Consider the following 9,201-nt stretch of genomic DNA (forward strand, 5'->3'; position numbering starts at 1 on the left):
ATTGCATTACAGAAATATATCAAATCAAAACATTGTACACCTTTAACTTACAGTTATATGTCAATTGTATCTCAATAAAAAAAATCAATTCATTTTATTTTATTTTTTTGGTAAGGAAGATTGGCCCTGAGCTAACGTTCATTGCCAATCTTCCTCTTTTTGCTGAGGAAGATTTGCCAAGAGCTAACATCTATGCCCGTCTTCCTCATCTATTTTTTGTATGTGGGATGCCACCACAGTATGGCTTGACGAGCAGTGCGTAGATCTGCGCCCGGGATTCGAACCTGCAAACCTTGGGCCACTGAAGCAGAGCACACAAACTTAACCACTATGCCACTGGGCCAGCCCCAAAAAGTCAGTTTTTAAATTAAGTTGTCCTTTGACCCTCTGAAGCGGATCTTTCTCTTCACCAGCTACGTACTACCTTTATATCACATATCACAACTTCTAACTGTATAAATTGTATTTACTTATTCAGATGTTAATTCCTGGTTTCCTCATTAGGTTGTAATCTAAGTTTTAAGAAAGCAAGCACTATATCTTTGTTCCCAAGTGTTTGTCTCAGTGCCTGATATATAATGGGCACACAATCAGTGTTAGTCCAATGAGAAAATGATATGAGGGAAATAATCTAAAAGGGTCAAAATTGAAGGGTGTAAAACAAACTTCTTTTGCTGGGCAACAATATGGAGCTATGCTACTTGATTTCTTTAATAAGAATTCAATCAATGTCACCACTATGAGACCTAAGAGAGAAATTATATAGACAAGGGGAGGCTAAATACTTTCAATTATTAATCTATTCTCAGATACTTATAGAGCATCTAATCTGATGTACTCGAGATAAAACTATGAATAGAACAAAAGCCCTGCCCTCAGTTTAATACAAAACACTCTAAATTAAGCACTTGTTTAAATAGCGCATGATAAAGTTGGTATATGAAAATGTTTTTATAAGCCCACTGAGAATCACATAAATTTGTCTGACTAATATAGATGAAAGGGTCCAGTGAAGGATATTCAAAAGAAACGGTATGTGTATCTGATGAGCAAATAGAGAAAGGGTTTTTATATAGAAGAAAGAAGATACAGAAAGGCCAAGATACTTGAGAAATCATAATATACTATAAGAACATTGAGTAATTTTGCTTTGGTTTTGGTAAAAGGTAGGCTTTGTGTGTATGTGTATGAGTGCCTTGTGTGTGTGTATGTGTATGTGTGTTGAAGAGGTGGTTGGCGGTGACAGGAAATGTATCCTGGGGATCCTGAATGGTTTGTGAGCCCTGTTAAAGACTTTGGACTTTGTTCCATAGATAATGGCAAGACACACAGGTATTTTAAACCTGCTCAGCTTAACGTAGTTTAACCATTAAAAGCAAACAAACTGCTACTATGCATAGTTTTTCAGATATAGAAGAACCTCCAGATAGAGTGTTAGTTAAGAGAAAGTCGTTACCTAGAAATAAATCTCCCACTTACTCTAACAATATGTATCCACTAACTTACCTGGGGTTCTCCCAAAATCAGCGACTGAATCAAAGGCTAGTGGACTCGTTGATTAGGAAAGCTACTTGTAGCAAGAGTGAGAGACAAGAGAAACAAAACACTGAATGCAAGGAAGTATTGAGTCGGCCCCCTGCAGGTGCCCAGTGATCAATCTCACAGGAAGGTCTGAGAAGCACTATGCATCTCAAAACTATTTGCCCAGGGGACAATCAGGGGAAGCATTTATCCATTGGCTTCTGTCCCCCATTGGTCAAGGGTGATCTCCCAGGTGTTAACACTGCTGCACTTGCAGGTTGAATGTGCTAGAATACTGAAGCCTTCCTGCAGATGTTCCACATGGTAGCACCAGAGAAACTGCGTAAGACAGGAGGTAAGGAGTACTGGGTGCAGGCTTTAGAAGAGGCAAAGTCTCAGATACATGCAGCTGGTCACAACTGCTGAGACCTGGTTGCTAGCTACAGCAGTGGCCAACAAGATGTATTCTGTGCTCCCACATGCTGACAGTCACCTTAAAAAGTAATTTAAAAAGGGCTCTTTATTTCCACGTTAGCTGGATGTCTGGTAGAAATTTCACAAATAAGACAACTTTGTGACTGAATCTTTCACTTTTTCACCATTTGCTGACACAGCCTCATGTACACTCACATTCTGTTTTGTAAGCACACTGTCACAGCAATTTGAATACAGATTGTAACTTGCTGGCAAGGTGAAATGCATGCTGTCTTCTCCCAGCTCAGGACTAACTTTGGCCTCACTGAGGGGTTTTGGCTGGAAAATGCTGGTGTCCCTGAAGCGTGTTTCCGGTGTTGACTTGAGCTCAGCAGAGGCTCTTTCTGCTGGGACGTGAGCAAATGCTGTTTCTCGCCTTGTTCCTCTGATGCATTTTAATTTTAATCTTTTTGCAGGAATCATCAACATGTCTGCCAGTCAGTGTTTAGGAAAATGTTTGTCAAGATTTCTGAAGTTTTTACAATTTTTTCCTTTTTGTTTGGAAGAAAAAGGACAATTTTTTGGAATATGGAAAAGAGAGAGGCCTCATGTAGAAGGGTAATTCCTGAGTGAGCTGATGAGACTAATCTTCCTTGAATGCTCATGACTCCTTATAACAGGGACTGAAACCATTCTCTTTTCAAATGGATTTTTTTTTATTGAAATAGCTTATTCAGTTGGGTGGCAATTTGGATGCTTGCAATTTTCTTGATTTTCAAGCTTATAGTGAACCCCATTTATCCTTTGAAACATTATTTCCTCATTGCATGTTAGAGAGAGAGAGAGAGAAACACTACAATACAGAAGATTTGGTAAAAGTAAAGTAAATTTACCTTCATTGTTTGCAGATTGAAAATAAAATGGAGCAGTGGGTAGTCTAATTATGCATTTTTATTTTCAGTATCAACAACAGAATATCTAGATATGCGATGTTGTTACAACTACAAAAAATACAATAGTAATGGTGGAAAAAATAATAACTGTCATTTGACTGCTCTCTAGAAAGCATACCAAATCAGAGGACAGCTGCTGGAATGTATCTTCCTTTAGGACTATTTCACTTGTTAAAGAAATTCATAAAATTGGTTACAGCCAATGCACTGAATGCTGCACTGCTCAGGACATTTGAGAAATTGTGCAAAAAAATAGCAAGTACATTTTACACTTGACTACCATTCAACTACCACCAAATCATCAGCTGTGTGTTATTTATATCTTTTAATGCAATAGATTTAATGCAGTGCAATTCCAATTATTTCTGGAGCTCATGCCATATTCAGTATGACACACTATTTTTTTCTTCTCTCCTTTTTTCTATTCCTCAGAAAGGATCAAAAGCACAACAAGTGTAATAAAAGAAGAGTTTTTTGAATGTCTCACCTTAAAACCTTGTCACTCCCACAGTGCATAACCTTTGATTTCACTTCACTTCCATGGTAGCAAAAATTGAGTCTTTTTATGTTCTTCAAAGGAACTTTAACAGCCCTCTTTTTAATTTTGATTCTTTGTGTTCATACTTAGTTTTAGAGTCAAAGCAGAGCAGAAATTCTCTAAAATTCTGCAGAAAGCACAAACTAGAGATTATAAGAAAATTTAATGTTTAATACTACATTTTGAAAATAAAAGGGGTAAATTTTTTTCTAGTAGAAATACTTGTCATTTTATATATAAATTTGAATAAAAAGTCTTATATTTTCATGAGAATCTATCCATAAAAATTTTTTAGAATTGAATATCGAGTACATTAAGTGAAGGATAACCTCACCTTACCCAACTTAATTGAATAATTTAAGAACAAAAATAAATGTTGTTTTAGACATGAGTTCTTCACCCTTTTATAAGTGTATGGCCTGATCAAAATTTTCTTCTTCTTTTAATCTTTCATTTTCAAGTGTTCAGGCTTGTATCAATAATAAAAAAGAATAGTATTTTTGATTTTTTACTGTGTGCCAAGCACTGTTATGAATAGATTAAATATATAATTAATTACAATTAATTAAGTATACAACCTGCAGGTCTTTGCCAATGTATTACTGCTCTACATCCACTCATGAAAATGAGTAATTCTGTCCTCCTACCTCTTGGGTTTATGGTGCAAGCTTTGGAGTCAATAAATCCAAGTTAAAATTTTGAATCTCCAATTTGCAAGCCAAATTTCCTTGAGCATGCTACCTAAACTCTCTGAATCTGTTACTTCGTTTGTAAAAGTTAGATGTAGGAGTATGTGTCTGACATTACCTTCACAGCCTAGTTACAGAATTAGATGAATGAACATATTTAATGTCCTTGGGATAGAACTTGCTTTTTAGTAAGCCGTCAATGATTGGAAGCTACTAGTAATACTCATTTCCATTCATTGTTTCCCTTGTTTATTCATTATTTTAAGGTGCTATAGCTTTCAATTTAAAGAATGCTGCCTTTCTGTCAGTCTCACATTTTTGAAATTTATATATAATTTTTTGAAATGCTTGTAATTTGAGAGGGAAAATCATGCACATTTTCACAGTGGTTATTTGATGGCGGTGTTTAAGTAAACTGTTTGTTGCCTGCTAGTGAGAATAATATCTATTACTATTCTCTTCTGCTTTCTATAATGTCACTCCCTTTATAGAACTGATTCTTTAATGTCTTCTAGTACTTTTTATTTTCTCTGCTCACTGTTTGAGGTTATTCCACATAAGTTAACCATACAGTAACTTGCACAACAAGCCACCTATTTCTTCTGCTTATTTTTAACGTTACTATTTTGAAGTAAAAGTCATTTTTATGCCAGCAGAAATTTGAATTCTAGAATTCAAGTTTGGAGCTTTCTATCTGAAATTTATAATATTGATAATAGTTTTGTGCTCGCTTCGGCAGCACATATACTAAAATTGGAACGATACAGAGAAGATTAGCATGGAGAGGGATGTGCAACTATGATGTACAATGATCTACTGGGGCTTTGGGGAGGAAAGGGGGGAAAAAAAGGGAGGAGGATTGGCAATAGATGTTAGCTCAAGGCCGGTCTTCTTCAGCAAAAAGAGGAGGATTGGCATGGATGTTAGCTCAGGGCTGATCTTCCTCAAAAAAAAAAAAAAACAATAGTTTTGATATAAGTGTTAGAGATGCTTCTGCAGGAAATCACTCATGTTTGTGGGAATCACCTAAGAGTCTCAATGGTTTGGCAACCGATTTAGAATTCCATAATATCTTCAAATATTTAAAGTATTTAAGTACTGTCACATATTTTTATTTATTTTAAAAAATTAAAAAGCTAATACTTTTAATATAACCCAAATGTTTTGAGTAGGATTATTGTTTCAATATATTTTGGGACTGGAAATAAAATAATTGTTTTATCACTAACAGAAGAGAGTTGGAGGCACTGTGAAAACACAGCTTTACAGTATTGCAGAGCTGAAAAGTTCTGTTTGAACTAGATTGTGGATTAGAGGCTAGATTTTATGCAGAAGCAGCAATGATGTATAAACCTGAACATTAATATTGACTCTGTTATTGATGCCACTTTCACAACTGCAACATGTAAAAGCATTGTCTGCCTCTTTGTTTATTGTCAAGACTCATGACATAATATATGGAAACATGCATAAAAGCAATTAATAGAATATATTTTTGTTGTTCAACATTTGAAAAATTTTAGTGATTTCATTAATTATTTTTATGTGATAAACTATTTGATTTTTCTCCCTTTTAACTGCATTGCTATGCTTACCAAGTAAAGTTACTTACTTTTTAATATTTTATATTTCATAGATATCTTCCTTTTTCACAATTTCGATGTTTTTAATTCTATGCTAAAAATCAAGCAAATACTTAATGGTCAAGCTGAAATTTGCTGCTGTCCTGGATGCATTTGATTGACTTTTAGCCTTGAATTAACATTCAACTTGACGAATGTGCTTATAAAATCTTTAGAAAGATTCTTAAAATCCTGAAGTTCCATGTTTGACAATATTATGAGATTTCCCACATGGAATAATTAAAACATATTAACAATCTTCCTTATAATTTTAGGACTATAAAGTTGAACTAAAAATTTCTCTGCTAGAACACAATTACACATGACTGCAGAGAAAGATGGGTAGTAAAAATGCTTATAACACAAAGCAGACTGAAATAAGAATTATTGTTGATATTCTAACAAAAATACAATCAGAATAAAGAGAAAAGGAATGAGTTATTTTGGCCAAGAGTAAAGAGAAAAGGAATGAGTTATTTTGGTCAGTTGAGTTGGACCTAAAGGATGAAAAAGACTTCTAGAGTAACAATACCAAAACAGTAAATAAGAAACTTCCAGGGTAGTACAGGTGAAAAAACCTGGTTGTGTCAAGAGTTTGCTAAGTTGTACAGTAGAGTAGCTGTTCCACCTGTTTGAGCTGAATTGTAATAAAAGTTAGATTTATTTTAGAGACTATAGACTATACAAAAAAACTGAGGTTGCTTGCGTAGAAGAGTAACAATACCACCACAACATTGTCGCTGTTATGCTTTATGAAGTCAAACAGAGCAAGTGTGAGTAAGAAATATAGGCATGAAGAGAAATAGAAGAAAGGCGGAACAGTGAAGGCATTGATTAATAAGCAACAATGAATTCTTTAGCAAAATAATTAGAAGTGTGAAAGAAAGATAGGTGTTATTAATATTCTGAGAACTAGGGTAATTAGTAGCAATCACATTGCATTATACAGAAAGAGGGTTTAGGGCCGGCCCAGTGGTTAAGTGCGCGCGCTCCGCTACTGGCAGCCCTGGTTCGGATCCCGGGCGCACACCAACGCACCTCTTCCCCGGCCATGCTGAGGCCAAGTCCCACATACAGCAACTAGTAGGATGTGCAACTATGACATACAACTATCTACTAGGGCTTTGGGGGAAAAAAAAGGAGGAGGATTGGCAATAGATGTTAGCTCAGAGCCGATCTTCCTCAGCAAAAAGAGGAGGATTAGCACGCACGGATGTTAGCTCAGGGCTGATCTTCCTCAAAAAAAAAGTTAAAAAAAAAAAAGTGGTTTTATAACCTCTTTTTTTTTCTTAGTTTGGTTTCAGCTAAGGTAACTTGCATTTGCCACTGTTGAAGGTACTTAATCCATATATAGCAGTCATGTCAATGTGCCCACCTAAGATGACAAACCTTAGAAACATATATTTCATCTTCAGGATTTATATTTTAGTGTCTCGTATTTGTGCCCATCTGTTTCCATGGCATACTGCCTACTCAAGGATTGGTAGGACCCTTGGCAGCAGTGGCAACAGCCTGAGGTGCCAGGTAATACTGAATTTAAGAAAGACGTCTTGCAGAATTTTCTTATGACATCTGCGGAATTGGAAGAGTGCAGGGAAGTCTCTTTTTCGACAGATTTGCCACATTGGCTCCACATGTCTCTGTACATTTAGTGACGCCTGTTCACGCTGGTGTGCCAAAAGATTAAAAAAAAAATTCAAAAAAAGAGCCTAACTCTTCTGAATTATAGTTCTGTCTACATATCCAGATATACTGATCAATACTATAGTCAGTTGGTAAGTCAAATAGTTCACACAGATTGTAGATTTTCTGTATTTTATGTCCTATATGTCGTATGTATATATGGCTTTCAAAAACTTTCGTATATATCTGATATTTTATGCACTAACCCATAGCAAAAGACATAAGCTAAAGGGCGAAAAATCTGAGATACAGGTATATTCTCAATTTCCAGCAGATTCTCTCATAGTAAATTAATGAGAATGAATTGAATGTTAATTATGAAAAGCAAGTAGATTAGGTAACTCTAGATACAGACTTTCTTTTTTTTTGTTTTTTGGGGGGGCATTGATTGAGCTAATAATATTTATTAGCATGATCGTTTCACTTATCATATAAATTTATTTGGGGTAACTATTACCAGTAAAAAAGGAAAAATAGCTGTTTCCATGGAGGGGAAAATACACACATACCCACATACACAACATACACACAATCCTTGAAGAAGTGTTATATTTTCAGAATTAGAAGGATAACACCAACAAAATCAAACTTACAATGTTTACTGTACATGGTAGGGCAAGAAATATGATAATTTATTTTGAGTCTTTTTAGTAGGAATATTTTTTAGTATTTTCAGTTCTAAAATTTCATTTTATGGATGAGGAAATTCAGGTAGAGAGAGGTAAAAAGAGATGTTAGAAGAGAAACAGCTTGTTTCTCTCTGTCTCTAAATATTCATCTCTTCATTTCTTTTCTCTTTTCCCTTTTAATCTGATATCATGTCATTGGTAGGTGCTGGGAGATTCATATAAAAATAAATTTTCTTGCACAAGAACTCAATCTCCACCAATCGCTTATACACAATTTGTGCTTAACTGAGTTACCTAGGAGATCAGAAACTCACAAAATTTTAAAAATTATTTTGAACATCATTAAAAATAACATTTAATCATTCCTTTTAATAATTAAAAATAGAACATTTCAAACATTTTAGACATACCAATATTTACACGATTGTTGTAATAAAATATTTTAGGTAATCAACTATGTTGATTATACTAATCATATATGTTGATGTATAGCTAATCATACGTCAGTTTCACTTTTTCATAGTTATATGTATTTTAAATATGGATTTAATTTTGGATCCATTATATTTTCATTTGCTTCATAATATTGAAATATTAAAATTATTATTTGTTTTTATATTTTCTATATTTTGGGCTTAAAGCTGACTTATTTTGTATTACTTTATTAATTTTCTCAAAACCAATTTTTCATCATTGATAACTGCTTTAATTTTCTCACTGAAAATTATAAAAATAATTTTTATATTCTATATTATATAATAATATATCATATACATTATATTTTTATTATATATTATATTAATATATTTATATAAAATATATTATATAATATATTTTATATTCGGGAAGTTTAAACTAAAAATGCCTGTTACTCCTAAGACATTGTTTAGCTGTATGTTCTATTATATCAATATTATGAATAATTAGGCAAACGTTTGCATAATATGTTTCTAATATAAATATTTTGTCTTGCAGAAGCCCTTTAAGTAAAACAAGTAAAATATACTTTTGAGAGAATGTTCACCATGACACTTCAAAATGCTAAGGATGAGCTTTGTATTAATTGCACATTTCAGGCGATTGTTAACATCATGGAGTGAACTAACAAGGCCAAGGATGAAATTTTGCACGCTTTGAAGATCAAAATATCAA

General features: G+C 33.9%; 1 pseudogene; it reads left to right on the top strand.

Moving 5' to 3' along the window:
- The first annotated feature begins 4,838 nt into the window (after positions 1 to 4,838).
- LOC147916416 (U6 spliceosomal RNA) lies at positions 4,839 to 4,897 on the top strand (annotated as a pseudogene).
- The last annotated feature ends 4,304 nt before the right edge of the window (positions 4,898 to 9,201 follow it).

The sequence above is a fragment of the Ceratotherium simum genome, chromosome 8 (assembly GCF_057802395.1).
Source record: "Ceratotherium simum simum isolate JZ-2026a chromosome 8, ASM5780239v1, whole genome shotgun sequence".
NCBI lineage: Eukaryota > Metazoa > Chordata > Mammalia > Perissodactyla > Rhinocerotidae > Ceratotherium > Ceratotherium simum.